This window comes from Haliotis rubra, unplaced genomic scaffold (assembly GCF_003918875.1).
Source record: "Haliotis rubra isolate DU_JTF1 unplaced genomic scaffold, ASM391887v1 Scf458, whole genome shotgun sequence".
Classification (NCBI taxonomy): domain Eukaryota; kingdom Metazoa; phylum Mollusca; class Gastropoda; order Lepetellida; family Haliotidae; genus Haliotis; species Haliotis rubra.
In genome coordinates this window covers 510,436-530,026 of record NW_025767144.1, presented here as the reverse complement: position 1 = coordinate 530,026, position 19,591 = coordinate 510,436, and the positions used below count along the sequence as shown (strand labels likewise).

General features: G+C 38.0%; 2 protein-coding genes across 2 annotated transcripts in view; both read right to left on the bottom strand.

The window, feature by feature from the left end:
* LOC124290130 (CARD- and ANK-domain containing inflammasome adapter protein-like) overlaps nt 1-14,795 on the bottom strand; it is a 29,389-nt gene extending 14,594 nt beyond the window's left edge. Inside the window, exon 1 of the mRNA XM_046726824.1 lies at nt 14,618-14,795. The gene's annotated coding sequence lies outside the window, so the exon portion shown is untranslated. The remainder of the gene's footprint in view (nt 1-14,617) is intronic.
* Nucleotides 1-19,591, bottom strand: part of LOC124290129 (ankyrin repeat domain-containing protein 17-like) — a 436,224-nt gene that overhangs the window by 360,140 nt on the left and 56,493 nt on the right. The window lies entirely within an intron of this gene.

Sequence of the window (19,591 nt, the reverse complement as noted above, 5' to 3'; positions counted from 1 at the left end):
GAGCGATGCTTGTAGAAATTGGAAGCTATCAATGAATCTTAATTTTCCGAGCGAGAAGGAGATGTATTTTTCCATATTATTGGGAATGTATTGAATTTCGCCGTTCATTTTGGAAATGGCTTCATGATCAAGTGAGCATCGTAACCTCTCGAATTGTTGAAGACCACAGGAAAGAGAGCGTTTGGGGGATTGATTTTTAATTTTAAATTGCATACATTATAGGCGGCGCCTCGATACTTTCCGGTGATATGGAAGTGATCTCTCACCAAATCACCATTCAACGGTTGCATGCAAATAGAACAATGCATAGTCTTCTCCGATGATTTTGTTACCTCCCTTTGCTCGCTCCGCATTCTCACAGTAGGGCGGCGCTCCTAGTGGAGAACCCGGACACTCTCCTGATCTGCGCCAAGACATCAGGAGTTGCCAAACTAAGGGCACCAAGAACAATGGGGAGTCTGACGACAGTGTACTTGGAGTGCAAGCGAGACATTTCAAAGGCGAGGTCTGCATATTTAGCATGCTTTTCCTGAATCTTGCCAATCACATTAATGTCAAAAGGGACTGAAAATTCAATGATATAAATGAATTCATTGGCTGTATCAAAAAACGACGAGATCAGGTTTGTTGGCAGGAATTCTTCTGAGGCTGTATATGGGCTTATTCCACAGAAGTTTGAAAGCATCATTTTCCATGACGCCCTGGACATGTTCAGGTTCGTACCATGGATAGACCTGCGAGTCAAAGCCACAGGCATGGCGGAGACGGTAGTAAAAGCAACGAGCCATGCCATCATGTCGTTTAAGATATGCTTTTTTTGTGCCAAAGAAGGGCATCCACTGACAAGGTGTTGGACAGTCCCTGTAAATTCATTGCAAAGTCGAAATTATTATTTTGGATATTTATAAGCACTATCGTCCATCCCAAATGCATTCTTAAAGCACTTCTTTGCTTTTCCCTTGATCATTGGCTGTCAGTCTCAGCGGTACAACAAAATATCAATCCCATGTCCCTAGGGATTATCCAACTCTTGCAGCAATTAGGCACAACCGAGTTAATGTGGCTTTCCCATCCAAACCAGGCACCCATTCAGTTTGGTGGACTGGGACACATAGTCACAATACTTTGTCCACGTTTTACTGCACGTTGCTGTACCTGCAGCTAGGTGTGTGCACATATTCATGTGGCAACCATCTGATCATTTACCAACGGATTCGTGGGTTCTGTTAAGTGCACAGGGTTGTGTACTATACACTACGGGTTGTGACAAAAATGAAAGAGTCTGCAGACAAAGTTTACTCCAAGGTTTTACACCGGGTCACAGGTATTTGCTTGATCCCAGCAAATCAAAATTCGCTGGATCACTAGCCAGGCGCCTTAGACAGCTCGCTCACCACGCCCCCCTTTCGTAGGACAGAAGAAAGTAGAATACGGCTGCCAGCGACAGAAATATGAATGGAGATGTGCCTCCACCTGCAGCCAAGACAGGTAGAAAGCCTTTACCACTGATTTATAATTATTATACATCGCTGAGTTTATTGATAACTGAAGAAATACCGCACAGAAAGTAACAGTGTGGACAAAAATATTAACTTTTGATCCACAGTTCTTTGCACATCTGATTTCATTTTGTTTTAAAATTCTGACACTATATTTTTAAAGTATACTTAATGTACAATACACCTACCATCCAAGCAGTCAGTCGGTTGCAGCAGAGATACCAGTCATGATAGTTTGAAATAAAAGCTTTACTCGTAATATTCTATCCCATATGTCTCCATCAGTCAGCGCTCTGATTCATTATAGATGTCAAGTTATTGATCCATTTCTTGCCATATGTTGATACCATTTAAAGCTCTTAGAACAAGGAAGCCTTTAAAACGGCTACCTTGGATACGCCTGAGTAAATCAAGAAATATAGTGAGAAGGACGTGAGATTATTTGGGGTGAAGAGGATTTCCAGAGCACCACGTTGACCATACCTCCGTCAAGATCGAGACTTGCTTCTATTAGAGATCGCTACTCGCATCGCAAATACGGTACTCTTATCTCCTGTGTATGACACTTCATATCAAATATAATTTTGTCATATCTAACCATGTCTGAAAACGAAGTACTAGTGACAGACCGAGGAAATCAGAAATCAACATAGTCCTATATAGCGCCGGTGATTCGTACTTGGATAACTAAGAGGGTATAACATGTACGCTCAGTGCTCACCACTCTCGTTACTGGTTCAATAAAGAATGTTAAAATAATGAGGAAAACGTTCAATAGATTTGTTAAATAAAAAAACAAACTTTGAATAAATCCCTGAATCAGCAGATGTCGAAAGAATACAAAAAATGCCTTGATAAGCATATTACAGATTTTCGAAAGAAAACAACTGAAAAAATTAGGAAAATACTCCCAAAAAGAATACTGGAAACCGCTAATTGACAAAGAACGTGAGGAAGAAGAATCTAACTGACACTGAAAATGATGCTAAAGACTATGATGATATCCCAACTGGTGATACCGTTGAAGAAAATATACATGATAATTTAGTTCTTAATAAACATATAACTTAGGACGAAGTATAACTTGCAATTAAATGTTTGGTTATGAATAGATTTTATCGAAAAGGATAATTTTTAAACATGCAGCGAATGTTTTTACCCCTATTCTGACTTCGTTTTCTAATCTGGTGCTGACTACGGGATACATTCGACCTATTTTAAAGAAAAACGGCGATAGAAATAATCCAAATACGTATAGACGATAACGATCCTAAGTTGCTTTGGATCTGAATGAATGACTAACAACATTTGCTAAAATCAATATTAATATCCTTATAGTGAGTGAGTGTAGTTTTACGCCGCACTCAGCAATATTCCAGCTATATGGCGGCGGTCTGTAAATAATCGAGTCTGGACCAGACAATCCAGTGATGAACAACATGAACATCAATATATTATTGCTGAGTGCAGCGTAAAACTGAACTTACTCACTCATTTACTGTTGGTCTTCGAAGCTCAACTCCAAGCTATATGGTGTATGGCGAGTATGGCGAGCCTAGAATCGATCTACATCAAATTAAGCAAACGAATTGTTTCCTTTTGTAATAAAGTTGCAAAAAATAACCAACACTGTAAACACTCATCACTGCTATATAATTTCATTTTTGTTTATAACTGAGGTTGTCAGCTTCGATGGAGATCTTTTGTTACCAACATACTTAATATCTGTCATTTATCAGAAGTTTTCTCAAACCCCTACAATTTCCCTACGTCATTGCTGGTTGTAAAAGTTGAAGCTACTTTAAAAGAAGAGTTTTTACAACATTGGCGTAGTTCCATAGAAACAAGTTCTAAAGGTCAATTATATAAATGTTTTAAAGATAAGCTATGTTTTGAAAATAACTTATATTTTTCCAGAGAGATATGTTTTCCCATATCAGAACTAAGAACCTGTAACAATAATAACCAATGGCATTCTTTTCTAGAAGAAGAAAGATTGTCTCCAAAAACTGTGTAAGGCTAACGTTATTGGAGATGAGTTTCACTCTCTCTTTAGATGTGAACCCTCCTCCAACAGGGAAATACCTATCTCAAGACGCGTATATACGATCTCCAAAAACATTTAATGTTAAATTAATTTTAATGCAATAAAACCACTAAGTATTTAAAGAACTTAAAGTCCTTTCTGAATGTACTGTTTAAATTGCTTAAGTAATATTCAAATCATCCTGTCCAGTCTGTCCTGCCCATGTATATATTTGTTTACCGATGTATTTATATGTTCTCATGTACCACCGTTGGTTGGTTGAGAATAAACATGGCTACCTGCCTGTCTATCTGTCTATCTATCTATTACTGAACACGCCTTTCGAACCGATTCTAGGAATTCGCTAAATTCCAGGAACGGCTAATGGGTGCTACTAAAATGGAAAGGATTTTCCGATCCTGCAATGCGATATTATGCACTGAACTAGTACAAGTGTCATCTGTTACGTGTGAAATTGTTTTGAGTATCAGTTTATCAACGTTTTTTGATCAGTAAAATCACAGTGTTTAAATTAATAGAAAAACTTTCCGCATTAAGTAAAGCGGGACAATTATTTTGGATTACCCACATGGTCACGTGGCTCCTAATTTGCTACAGTAATGTTTATTTGTTATATAGAATTAACAGAATACAAAGAGACCACAGTCTGTTTGAATTGCAATCTAACGCGAACACTAATAAACATAAACTAGTCAATGAAAGGCTGATCATAATCAAAACATCAGACCAACTCTGTAATTTATTTTGCAGAATTTATGTCCTAAAAATAAAAAACAATTATTCTGCAAACTATCATTAAAATTTTGACATGGGTCACTATTTGTTACGTGGGAGGAGTGCAGAGAAAGGGACAGCCATGTGTGCGAGAAAGGATGGAGACGGCACAGCACAGGTCAATGAATAAATAACTTTGTCGGCACTTGTGCACCTGCTTCTCGAACACCTGGCTGTCCAGAAGTATATGACAAATACATTGTTTATGATGTTTTACCCCCCACCACCCCCACACACAACATACACACACACTCCGAAATTTATTAAGGATCACGAGCTTGTCGGGTTTAAGGAACATTATGTTGACAATACAGACCAGCTAATATCTTGCTGTAGCTTTATTCTTTGATTATCATTCAACAGTTCTCAAAGACAACTGTAGCTTTATGTCATTTTGTTTGTAGGAACTAGCATGCCATAGAAAATGTATTTTCAAAATCCAATATTGTTATGATGACATTACTTTAAATTTAACCCCATACACATTCCATGTAAATATCTACATGCAGACAATATATAACAGAAAAAAATAATGACAATGAATGATGAAAGGTCATGCACGTGTAATGTAATATCTACGTACACATCATGCAACAATATCAGATAAAGTAACAACAATGTACAATGCAGATATCTATTTATGTAAAGAGGTAGAAAGATTGACTTCATTGATTTATTTGTATGAGAATGTTAAAAATCAGTCTATAGCAAGGAAACATAAAACACTATGTCTAAAAATGAAATATGAGCTTTGTCATGAGTTATATAAACATCTAAATATAGTGAAGGCAAAGTGGACGTAGACACTGCATGTCAGTAATATGTAAACCATCTGATGTTTACAACTCTTACCATTGTCATTATAGAGTTTGAAATTTAATCTTCAGTCTCTGAAAAAATGTTATTCTATTTAATTCAAAAGTTATCATAATTAACATGGAGTCATCGTATAAATTTGCAATAGATATCCACAATCCACCCATGCAATCATCTCATACGTCATCCATCATCAACCCGTTCGGGTAACAAAATAGATACATTACAGCTATGTCCATTGTATTTTTAAATCGTATTTGACCATTGTACTATGATATGTAGGTGATAATCGACATTATTCGCCCGCGACTGTTAATTTAACAATTCCTTGAACATTGTTTTTCACTTCTCTAGGGTTATATACCGGCTAAATATCAGTGTTGTAAAAATCCCAATATATTCGGACCGAAGAAATTCGACATTTGTGTACCCCATCAGCTTCAGGCCGTAATGAACTGCATGCACGTATACTCAAGGGTCAAAATACGAAAAAGATTTGAGAATGTATACGTATGCAATGAAAATGCACTTGAAGTTTAAAAGTGTGATATTTCGAGTTTGGATATCTAATACAAGACTTTCATTACCGATTGCTAAACATCAACAACCCGACAAAACATGACCCGTTAAAACATGACCCGTTTGAAAGATCAGCTGATTCCACCGAACGGCCATCTTGTGATTCATTTTTGCAAGGTAAGCAATCATAGTTATCACTGGAATATCATGGAATCACGGAACAAATATTTACGGACATAACATTTGATATATCATTGTTCAAGGGAAAAGATATGCTGTCCATGCACCAGCGTGAACGTTACTGGTGAAGGTGAAGACTATACTGGTTAACCATCTCTAAGTGTAACACCTACGATTTACTTCCACTTTGCTAGCAGTTAATCCGAGCACAGTTTACGAATATCGGAATATAATTAACACCCTAATTAGCAAGGTGAACAGTTTCTGAGCCTGGTGAGCCATGAGCAATTTTAGTCAATAAGTGTTCACAATTTGCAGCTTCAATTATCAATTTCTTATGCTGTCTCCCACTTAGTGGGATTGTAAACATTTGTATTGTGTTTGTATTTGATTATAATGACATTACATGACTATAAGTTATATATGGAGAATTTATTTATCTGTAACCTATAATACTAATCATCTGCTTAAAATGATAAAAATGTTGAAGAAACATTACGTGACTATAAGTAATATATGTATAATTTGTTTACTTTTGTATATTTATATAACTTTATTTATAACATGAATCATATATATTTGTGTAAATTTTGTATAATGAAATGAATTGGCAAAGTCTTGAACTGACGTGAGTTTTAATTCCCTACTAATCCCCTTTGTTGCACCATTAACTTTAACTAATTGCTTGTCAATGAAACTGGCAAAGTGGGAGGACACCACACCACACATACTCCTCACATCGCGCATACGACATGCGACGTCATCAAGGTTTTGGGTGCAATCAAACCCAAAATGGAATATAGGAAATAAATACTGAAATCGTTTTGTAAGTGATTTGTTGTGGCAAAAGCAACAAACATCCTGGAATGTTCTTATGCCGTGTCGGTTTTCTCCTCCGATATCCGGGTGGGTTGCAAGGACGCCTCACTAACACAGGTCCAGTGTACAATGGCGATGGCAAACTCAGTAAAACCCTGGACAAAGGTTACCCTGTCACACAATAGCAACACGCTGGTGGATATTGAACGAAGATAGACGGATGATAGACGGAGTCAGACAATGGACGGCTGGTGTGGTACACACTACCCTGAACTGTTACTTCCCGGTGCGCTTCAAGTGCATTCGGTATAACTCGTGCCATCCCGTAATGTACAAGCCTGAGTCACGCCACACAGGCGTGTTCAGCGTCGCCAACGACACTGACACTGAAGGCAGTGCGCCCTGACACCATACAGCAACACAATGCTCATTGGCGTAATGCGTGTGTATCAACAATTCTCAGTTACAATGTAACATTGCCAATGGAAACTCACGTGAAGAAATGTTTAATGCTCGGTAAACAGCATGAAGTACAAGTATTAGATAATCTGTAACTAAATATTCAGCACTCAGACACAAGCAATGCAACAGCTCTTTGTACTACTGTACCCTAAAGTTACAACGAAATTTACGTGACGACGCATAAATGACCAGCTGCCTAATAAATTGCAGTATATTAAAGGAAACACAGCGGAATAAGAGAGACAGTTTCACATGTCATTTGTGTGGGAAAGCAATATGAACATCTGGGCATGTACTTCATTATTTCAGATCTTTCTATACTAGGTTTGAAGAGAAATGCCATTGTTAAAACTGAGACGCTTTCTCAATGACAGTGCGAAAACATCATTAATGCATTTCATATTTGATGATCACCTGTAACTGTGATACAATCAAACATGTTGGTCCCAACGATCTCAATAGTCATCTGTGCAACAATTAAGGTTGGGTATTGCCAAAAGTTTCGTATTGGGATATATCGCGATATGTATTGGCGTATTGCAATATGCATTGCAATATATTGTGAAAGTGTAACACATGTTTTAGCTGTTTCAACACCTGTCAACCAGAGACTTTTACTGCGGTGACAACGAGTTCCCAGAAGTCATAGATGAAGCCTATGTTTATCAAGGAAATATCTTGTAAAACATCATAGCTATAACATATCATTCACCATTTGAAAGGTATAATCCTACTATATTTATAAATGTGAAAGTCGTTTCTTATCATAGTATTCAAAAACATGTGCAGATAAACCACGAAGGAAGCACAAAATGTGAAGATTTTCCTTTGTAACATGTTATAATATCCCCTTACCGTTTTCTTTTATATTTTCATTTTTACTGAATCTGAAAATTATTTTAAACAGATTTCTGAAATAATATGTATGGTCGTTTGTTTCCCAATAACAGTGGCTTTCCGCTCGGTAACAGAGGGACAGTTTTCCAGGATTTAATGAATAACACGGAGTAACTGCAGTTTTTTCGCAGTTTATTGGATAAAAAGTGGTTTTTGATGACGCTTTTTCGCCACAGACTGCTATAAGGATCCTGACTGGTCAAAATCATGCACATAACCTGAGGCAACCAATACTATTACAGCAATACAAGTAAGTGAAAACCTTTAGATATAGACGAAATCTTTGGGGGAAATCATGCTACTCTGAACGTGTTACGCAAACAATCACCACCTATATGTATATTATAGGACTTAGTGGACGTATCGTGTTAGGTTATGACCTGTGACAAAAATGGTTTAAGCATATACTTTAGCATTAAACATCGTGTCCGGGCGTGACGTTCGAGGCGACGGAAGCCGAGATGTCACTTGACTTACATTACATCTTCGCATACAAAAAGATGGAAATAATAACTTATAATGTACGTTCGACAACAGCTGTTGATTTTATTGTTTAGTCTATTCAATGCAACTGTTTAACTGTTTCTCGAAACATCTTTAAAACATTGTTCTAATAACTAAAGATAAAATGGGTTAGTTCATTCTGTTGATTCTCCTTGTTGATCAGTTGACATCTGTTTGAAAACATTGTTGTTTTCTGCGTAGCATACAACTCATGCTACTAGTTTAACTTGTTGATATAGTAAATGTTATGCATAAGAAAAAGCAAGATTTATGGATGTCAGCGTCATTATTGGGAATGGTGAGTGAGTTAAAATTCAAAGTCACTTTGGCAATATTTCAGCCATATCGTGACTAAATCCAATTATAGACATTATTGTGAATAACACTACGTTTGGGAATGTATGTTTGCTCCTTCATCAGGTGCATGTGAGGCCTACGTAGACACAGGAGGAAATGAAGGAGACCCCCTCGTTCCTTCTACCCTCCACAATACTGACACCTGGAGTCACAGGTCATTCAAGAGCAACACACGGGCTTAGCATTGAAGGAAACGAGTGGGTGTATAACGTAAACATGTCAGAAAATGAAAACTACTCAGTCAATAATACACGTGGACAAGGACACATATTCCGAAATCACAGAGGTCGTAACACCACGCCTCAACTACAGAACACGTTCAAGATCCCTTTTTTACAGGAGATGGAAGGGAAGGGGAAGCCCCACTAGACAATGTATCCGATATGGACATACAGGTGAAACAATAAAACAATGAGTATGATTTTGTTCATACCAAAGATAGCTTTGTAGCAGGAAATATTGCTCACTTTTCTAATGTTTGGAAAACTCTAACTTCAGACAAATGGGTAATTTCATCCATTATGGGAGCACAAATAAAGTTCACTGAATTATCACATCAAACCTTTATTCCAAAGCCAATTCTCTTTAATAGCCATGAACTTGAACAAATCAATAGTTAGTTCTACCACATGTCTCAGACAGGAGTTACTGAAAAATGTGTGCACTCACAACGGGAGTACTTCTCTAATATCTTCATGAGGGAAAAGAAAAATGGTTCGGTTCGGATTATATTAAACCCGCAACATTTAAGCAAAAATGGTGACACTCATCATTTCAAAATGGAGACTTTGAAATCAGCCCTGTATTCAGTTCGGAGACATGGTTATTATGCATCTGTGAATTTGAAGGATGCTTACTATACCTGTAAAGAGTTCAGATAGGAAGTATCTCCGTTTTCTTTGTGGGACAATGAACTATACCAGTATGTACATGCTTGCCCAACGGACTAAGTTCAGCACCTAACATTTATACGAAGATCTTAAAACCAGTGTTCTTTCACTTAAGAAAACTTGGCTATGCCAACACGGCATATATTGATGACTCCTTGTTAGTTGGCGAAGATGAACAGTTATGTAACAGAAATGTGGAAAACACTGTGCATTTGCTTGATTCGTTAGGCTTCACTATTATCCTGATAAGTCAGTGTTGACCCAACAAAGGAAATTTCCTATTTAGGTTTCAACTTAAATAGTGAAGCAATGACTGTGAAACTTACAGAGGAAAAGAGTGATAAGATCATTGCACAATGTAAGGCAGTTTTAGATCAGCAATCTATCACAATACGTGAACTGTGTGCTTTGATCAGACAGTTAAATGGAAGAGGGCATGGTGTGCAGTATGCTCCACTCTATTTCAAGAGACTGGAAATTCAGAAAAATGCAGAACTGAAAAACTCCAAGGGTAATTTTGATGCACTTATGTCACTTTCATTGGAAAGGAGACAGGATTTAGATGGGCGGATACAAAACAAAGATGAATTTTTCCACCCCCTTGATAGAAAACAGCAAGACGTCACAGTGAAAGCTGATGCCTCAAATCTAGGTTGCGTGGTGTTTGTGGTGATTTTGAAACTGGGGGGAGGTGGTCTGACAGAAGGAGCACAAACTATCTCAATAAATCCTCGCCCTGTGGTTTTCACTTAAAGCTCTCTTTGTACAGATGAATTCAACATCCACATTAGACTTCTCAGTGACAATGCTACAGCTGTAGCCTATATTAACAACATGGGTGGAACAAAGCGTTTATGTAACAGTGTCACACCGACCTTGTGGTTGTGAATAGAACACAATATCTGGATATCCGCCGCTCACATACCTGGGGCATTAAACACTGAGGCTGATTGGCAATCTCGAAATTTCTCGGAAGATGCTGAGTGGGCATTATATTCTACAGTGTGTTTGTAAAATGTTTGGTTCAGTACCAACTCGCGATATGTTTGCCTTCCGCATCAATAAGAAACAAACAAATCTGTGTCATGGCACCCCGACCCAGATACTTATGCTGTTGATGCTTTTTACCCTGGCATGGCATAGTGAGCTTAATCATATTTTCTGTCCGTCTGATGGGAAGAATGCATAAAAATTCATCAGGACGAAGCCGATGCATTTGTGATTGCTCCACACTGGACCACCCAGCCATGGTTCAACCTCCTCTTAGAACTCTCAATCGACTGTCTACCGAAAGCAAACTGGTTGCTCTGACTAAATCATCTTCTGGAGAAAGTTCACCCCCTGTGACAGAAACTCTGCTTGACAGTTTTCAGATTGTCAGGGAACACTTTTAAAGTGAGGAATTATCGACAGACACTACAGATATTATCATGTAGTCAACGATAATCCGTATGAGACATATTTCAGGAAGTGGCTGCAGTTTGGTAGTCACAAATGCGCCAGTCCCATTTCACCAACTCTGAGAGACTGTTTTGATTTCTTGACTGAACTATTCAGCTATAAATAGTGCTAGATCATCGTTATCTAGTTGTGTTAGTATAAATGACACTCCCCTTGGACAGCACCCCATGGTTAAGTGATTCATGAAGGGAGTGGTCCATATGAGACCTGTTCCAAGATACTGGGATGTCTCATTAGTCTTAGCTTACCTTAAGGACCTTAGCGTCTCTACTTTAGAAGATCTTTTGTGTTTGAGTAAGAAATTACTTATACTGATTTTGGTATTAACTGGACAAAGACTACAGTCAGTTCCTTTCTTACATTGTACAAAAGTTTGAAATGAGAGACAGTGAGATAGTTATTAGATTTGGAGACCTCTTAAAACAGAGTAGACCAGGTTATCACTTAGGGAAGATAACTTTGACATCTTATTCAGTCAAGAGACTGTCTGTTGTTCATTCCATACAACAATATCTGGAAAGAAATTTTGACTTAAGAGGAGATGAAACTGCCTTGCTCACTGCCACACAAAAACCTCACAAACGTTTAAGGACACAATAGCTCGTTGGGTTACGACAACTTTAACTCAAGCGGGTGTGGATACTGCTATGTTTAAGCGCCACAATATACGTTCAGCTTCTACTAGCGCAGCAGCGGAGGCAGAGGTACCCCTAAGAACAATACTCACCACAGCCGGCTGGCAAAGTGACTGTACTTTTAGAATGTATTATAAGAAACCCATTATAGGAACTCCTGGTGACTTTGGAGAAAGTGTTCTTAAAGCTTCACGTATAACCCAGCTTTGCACTCTTGTATTGAGGATGTTTTGTACTTTTATAATTTGGATTGTATGTTAAGACTGACTAAACCATTGTCGTTTGAAAAAGAAGGAATAAATGTACAACTTACTCTAAACATCTCAATGAATCCTCAGTTCTGATTTGGTTGGTGGAATTAACAGTTAAGCAAGACTTACCTGTAAGGTGATGATTGACTATAATTCCACCAACCTAAGAAGAACTGAGAGATTACGTGGCCGCCCATCATGATGATTCCCACCCATTTGGTGGTTTTAAAGGTATACATTTATTAACAATCCGACCTCTCTACGCATGCGCAGTTCTCAGGTAATCCCTTACTTCTTCTTCTTCTTCATAGGTTGGTGGAATTATAGATATTCTTTACACATCAAATAATAACTTTTATTCAACTGTTCTTTGCACATCTGATTTCATTTTGTTTTAAAATTCTGACACTATATTATTAAAGTATACTCTATACAACTATCATCCAAGCGGTTAGTCGGTTGCAGCAAAGATACCAGTCATCAAAATGTGAAAGAAAAGTTTTACCCACAATTTTCTACACCTTATGTCTCCATCAGTCAGTGCTGTGATTCATTATATATGTCAATGTATTGATCCATTTCTTGCACAATGTTGACACTTTTAAAATAAGTAGTAAACTACAGAGACATGTCTCAACAAGTAGCAGATCATACTGACTGCCAGAGGATGTGAGTGATACTTAAATAGAATTAAAAGATAAAAGTAATTTGTTAGCTAACATTATGTTGACAATATATTTTCCCTTACAGACCATGTACTATCTCGCTGTAGCTTTATACTCTGATTTTCATTCAACAGTTTTCAAAGATAACTGTAGCATTATGTATTTTTGTTTGTAGGAATTAACATGAAAATGTGTTTTCAAAATCAAATATTGTTATGATCAATTTGAATTTAACCAACTATTCATTCCATGTTGATATGTATAACAATTTATTTATAATAGTTCATATGTAACAGATAATAATTATGTACAATGACTGCCAAAAGGTCATGCTTGTGTAATGTAATATTCAAGTATAGAACAATATTTTTATGGATAACAACTTCTCTATTTCGTGAGTGCGATGTTTCTATACAGATTCCTGTACCGTTGTCAAGAGTCACTCTTGCTTGACAACGGTATAAGAATCTGTATCGAAGAGTTGCACTCACGAAATAAAGAAGTTGTTATCTATAAAAAAAATGTTCTATATTGTATGTCTCAACTTCTAAAATGCCACTCAAACACATATTCAAGTACACAAAATATCAGATAAAGTTATAACACTGTACAATTTAGATATCTGTTTATGTAAAGAGGAAGAAAGACTGACTTGATTGATTTATATGTGTGAGAATTTGAAAAAAATCAGTTTATATCAAACAACCATCAAAAACTATGTCTAAAAACTAAAATATGAGCTTGTCATGAGTGGTATAATCATCTAAATACAGTGAAGGCAAACTGCATGTGGACACTGCAAGTCAGTAATATGTAAACCATTTGGTGTTTACAACACTAAACAGTGTCATTTATTGCAGAGATTGAAATTTATAATTAGAATGAATGTATGTTTGTTTATTTATATGATGAAAAATGGCAAGTGCCAGTGAATATGTATTCAACTAGATTAGCTTCTGTGTCAGGAAAAAGTATTTTTTCTTCTATTCAAAAGTTGTCATAAATCAAATGGAGTCATTGTAGAAATGTGCAATAGACATCCACAATTCACCCATACAATCTTCTCATACACCATGCACCATAAACTCCTACACATAACAAAATAGATACATTACAGCTATGTCCATTCTAATTTTAAATCGTATTTGCTCATTGTACTATGATACAATGTATGCAGGTGATGATCGACATTATTCGTCCGCGACTGTATATTTTACAATTCTTTGAACATTGTTTTTCACTTCTCCAAGTTATATACCTGCTAAATATGAGTGTTGTTGTCAAAAATCCCAACTTATTCGGGCGATGAAATTCGAAATTTGTGTATTGCATCAGCTACCCGGCGTAATGAATTGTATACATGTTGACTAATCATCCAAAATACGAAATAAATTTGAGTATGTATACAATGAAAATACACCCAAGGTTTCAAAGTGGGATATTCATACATCTAGTACAGTTTTTAAGACTGTCTCTGCCGATTGCTGAACGTCAGCGAAACGACAGAACATCACCTGTTTGAACGATCGGCTGATTCCACAACCTCACTTCGAACGGCCATCTTGTGATTCATTTTTTCATTGCAAGCAATCATAGTTATCACTGAAGTATCATGGAATCACGGAACAAATATTTACGGACATAACATTTGATATATCATTGTTCAAGGGAAAAGATATGCTGTCCATGCACCAGCGTGAACGTTACCGGTGAAGGTGAAGACTATACTGGTTAACCGTCTCTAAGTGTAACACATACACCTCTCATAGCGCATACGACATGCAAAAACACAAAACATGCTGGAATGTTCTCATCTAGCACAGACTGGCAAGCTGACTTACCCGTGTCAGTTTTCTCCTTCGATATCTGGGTGGGTTACAAAGACGCCTCACAAACACAGGTCCAGTGTATAACGGCGAAGACAAACTCGGTAAAACACTGGGCAAAGTTTAACCTGTTACACAACAGCAACCCACTTCTCAAATGACGCTTCAAGTACATTCGGTATAACTCGTGCCTTTCCGTAATCTACAAACCGGTAGGCCGAGTGCTCAGGGTCGATATCGACACTGACACGATAGAGGCAGTGAGGCTTGACACTATACAGCAACACTATGCTCACTGAAATAATGTATGTGTGGTGTGTGTGTGTGGGGCGTGCGTGTTTGACATTCCTTTTTAGTGACATATTGGCAACTGGTAATTTCCCAATGAGATGGTGCAAAATATTAACTGCCCACTACACAAGAATGGTTCTCTAACTGATCCAAATAATTATAGAGGAATTTCGCTCGGCCGGTGATTGGATAGGTATTCACTGAAATATTAAACCGTTGACTTCAACAGTGGATCACAGAAAACAACAACATTCATGATAATTAGGCAGGTTTTATGAAAGGGTATAGCACAGTTGACAACATGTTCTCTCTCTAGGACATGATGGCAAAATACTTGTCTAAATCAACTGGTGGGAGAATGTACGTCTTCTTTATATACTTCTCCAGGGCTTTCGATAGCATCAATCATACATTAATGTGGCATCGGCCTTAAGAAATATGTACTCCAAGCTTCAGTCTTGTGTCCGTACTGATAAAGGACTTACAGAATTTCCCCAGTGCTGTGTTGGTACACGCCAAGGTTGTATGGTCTGTCCACTGTTGTTCATTTTATACATCAACGAACTAGCCACTGAAATGTCAACGTCTAACTGTAAAGGAATATTAATATCAGTGGAATTCCCTAATGTATGTTCACTTCTCTACGCCCATGATGTTGCTAACGGCGCGGGCTCTGCCGGAAAACTCCAGGACCAAATCAGCTGTGTCAGCAATTTTTGTAGAAAATGGGGGTTGACGTTGAATAAGTCCAAAATCATAGTATTCCGGATACGTGGATACCTACATTCATATGAAAAATAGTCATACAGGAGATCCCAGATAGAAACTGTTTCGTATTACATGTATAAGTATCACGGACTTCATTTTACACCAAAACTAGTGTGGACGAAGATGTTAGCACAAGACAAAAGAAAGTATGTCTACTGATACTGACTTCACTATATGTGTGGCGGATTATAGATCAAGCTCTGGGGATATGAGGTGGTAGAACAAACTGAGAGGGTGCAGACAAAGTTCATCAAAGAATTCTACATCTGCCTCTGACAACCAGTAATGATGCGGTACTTGATGAAAGTGGACGATCTCTATTATATGTTTCTTATGTAACCAAATGTGTTAAATATTGAGCCAAAATAATCTACAAGAATAACGACAGATTGCCGGTGCAAACCTATCTAATGCTATATGGACTAGACAACATTAACAGATCTTCTTGGGCCACAAAAGTCAAACATATCTTATTCCAGTTCGGATTTGGGTACGCATGGGTTATGCAAGATGTTGGACAGATTGATATTTTCATGCCTGAGTTCAAACAAAGAGTGTTTGACTACAACATTCAACGATGTCAGGCTTCAATATCATCTAAATCAAACTTGGCATCTTATTCAACTTACAAGACAGTTCTGCATGCGGAATCTTATCTCATACAAATCAGCTCTCTCCCATTGAAGCAAGCATTAACCAGATTCAGATGTCGCTGTCACCAGCTAATTAATGATCGAAATGGGAGACGATTGGGCATAGACATCGAGTACCGCTTATGCAGGTATTGCCTTCAATATAATATCCAGCTTGTTGAAAACGAACACCATTTTATCCTCGTCTGTTGTGCCTTCTCCGACTTAAGAAAGCAACACGCTGATAATAAATACTATAACAACCCGTCATTTGAAACATTTGTTCGACTTATGTCTTCAAATCACCAACTTATTTCTGTGAATTTGTCTAAAGATATATTTTGCTATGAAATGGTATGAATCACTCATTTGTAATCACACTATTGAAATGTTATGTACTGTGGGCCTGTTGCCTTGAGAAACGTGAATAAAAAAACGTATGTGAGCCCTGACACTATGCAGCAAAACAATGCTCACTGAAATAATGTATGTGTGTATTTATCTTAACATTGTAGCATATATACTGACACCCGGTATCATTTCTGATGCTCTACAGTTTAGTGCTGAAAGCAACTAGTGTATGCTAGACCCACGTAGACACAGGAGGAAGTGAAAGAGACCCCCACTTTCCTACTACCCTCTACAATACAGACACCCGGTGTCACAGGTCTCTCAAGAGAGACATACAGGCCTAAGAGTAAAGGAAACGTGTGTGTATAAGATAGATATGTCAGAGAATGAAAGCGACTCCTTTCTCACTACTCTCTAAAAGCCTGACACGTGGTGACCCGTACACTGTATATAACCTATACATTCTTCACCGTGGCATTGTTCGGCCACCTTCATGTGGCACCAGGTGGTTACCAATATAATATCCACACCTAAGAGAGGTAAATACACTGTTCTTAATCTTGTTTCATAAGCACGAATGAATGTGCTTTTTACACGCCTTAAACAGGATATGCAAATAAACTGTCCCTGAACTTGTTTCATGGGCACGAATAAGGTACTTTTAACACACCTTACACAGGACATGCAAATGAATGTCCCTAAACTTAAAACACACCTCACACATTGGAAGTAAACATTTTGCCTCTAAACATGCTTCATAAGCGTCCATAAAATTAAAAATAAGAAATTACAAAAAATGCATTTCAGGATTAAATGTTGGGTAACAAATATTGATATTCATATAAAGAAAAGCCCTCAAATTCACTGTGTAATCATGCTAAAGTGATTCCCTCCATCACACAGTCCCCAGAATACGGCGGATTTACAACTTCTTTCAGGAAATTCTACATCTTCTATTCATCATGTACATCACCAAATGCAGAGGGGTGGACATAGGATTCATTGGGGAAGACGAAATTATTCAAAAACCAACAATATTGTAGACTGTTTTCGCTGTGGAGGTAAACATTCATCATCTTGTTGTTATTAACAAGATTCAGAGTGCTATATTTGCCGTCAAGTTGGACATATTGCTCAGAAATAGAAATCAAGGAAAGCCACGTACTCCCACTAATGATCCCACTAATCATCGTCGAGGTACATACACTCAGGGCCAAAAGAAACTGTCCCATTTGGGTTTTAATATTTGAAATTTATTCAAAATTGTTGAAATTTATTTTCTTTAGTTTAACAATCGCCAAAACACTCCAATATTGTTGTCATTGGAAAAGAAATACTTTGAGTTAAAGAAATCGTGAAATTTGTGCAAATGGTGACCGCACTCGGTCAAGTTGTCAGCGTACATACAGTTAGCCGACGACTACAGCATGCCAGAATTCGACAGCAACCTGACAGCACAACAATACATTGACCAGGTGATTCGGCCAGTTGTGTTTCCTTTCGTTGATCAACACCAAGGGACATTATTCAAACATGACAATGCTCCTGCACATACAGCTCGGATTGTGACAGACTTCATAGGAACCAATGACATCAACGTTTTGCCTTGGCCGTCTCGCTCCCCTGACCTTTCAACATTAGAGCATATGTGGGCCTTTCTGGGCAGATAAGTCAGAATGAGACTAAACTCTCCAGCAAACCTGAGACAACTGGAACAGGCCATTCAAGAGGAATGGCGGAATATCCTAAATGCCTGCATCAGACGTCTGACAACGTCAATGAGACGACGAGTACATGCAGGTATCAATGCAGATGGAGGACCCACACGATGCTAAACAATACACACCTAAACGTTGACATTTGTGTTTTAATCTGGAGTTCACGGACATTGTTAAACACAACTGTAAACATGTAACTTTGCCTTTTGATACCAGGGTCAATCAATTAATGTTGCTTAAATATTACTTCGTGTTTGATGTTGTAATAACCTCCAGATCTTTAGCAAGTGGCCTTACTTTCAGCACAAACAGATATGACATCAAAATTTTGTCTCTGTAGATTTTTATCACGGGCCGCCTTGAGTGTACCATGGCAGCCGAGGCCGTCGTGGTTGAAGTTACAGAGAGGTAATAGAACATATTTACTTGCTACTCTACACTTTGCAGTTGTTACAGATCATTAAATTTTACACAAGTCATACAATAACGCCACATTCATCTGTATTTTACAGGTGTGAAGGTCATTACCCACACCATTGTAAACAATATATTTCAGTTTCAGATATATAATGCATGTTTCAGGCTGCAGCTTGGCACCGAACGACAGGAACTCCCTCATTTCTGCACATCGTTGTTCGGCTGAGCTCAATCTCATTGCTGTACATTTGGAATCGGGTGGCCTCCTTGCTGTACATTGGGGATCGGGTGGTCTCATTGCTGTACATTTGGGATCGGGTGGCCTCATTGCTGTACATTAGAGATCGGGTGGCCTCATTGCTGTACATTGGGGATCAGGTGGCCTCATTGCTGTACATTGGGGATCGGGTGGTCTCGTTGCTGCACATTGTTGATCGAGTGGCCTAATGATTCTGCACTAAGGTATACGGGTATCATCAGGTGGCTGCAGGTCTGTGCTTTCTGGCGTGCATCTGACGGGAGCACTTCACTCCCGAATAAAAACGAAGTAGATTCTTCCACCGTTTTCAAGCTGCACTGACAACAACCAAGTGAAGTATTGATATAACACGTGTAAACCTTCCACTTCCTGCTGGTAAAGTTCCAGTTTCACCCATCAGATTCAAGAAAGTCAGTCAGTCAGTTATTTAAGGCCCGCCGTGACGCTGGTTGGAATACAGTAAAACGCTAGTATACAAGTATCATGGCTGACATTCAAACTGTGTTTTTCAGTAGATACACTGGACAGGTACTAGATATACACTGGGTATATA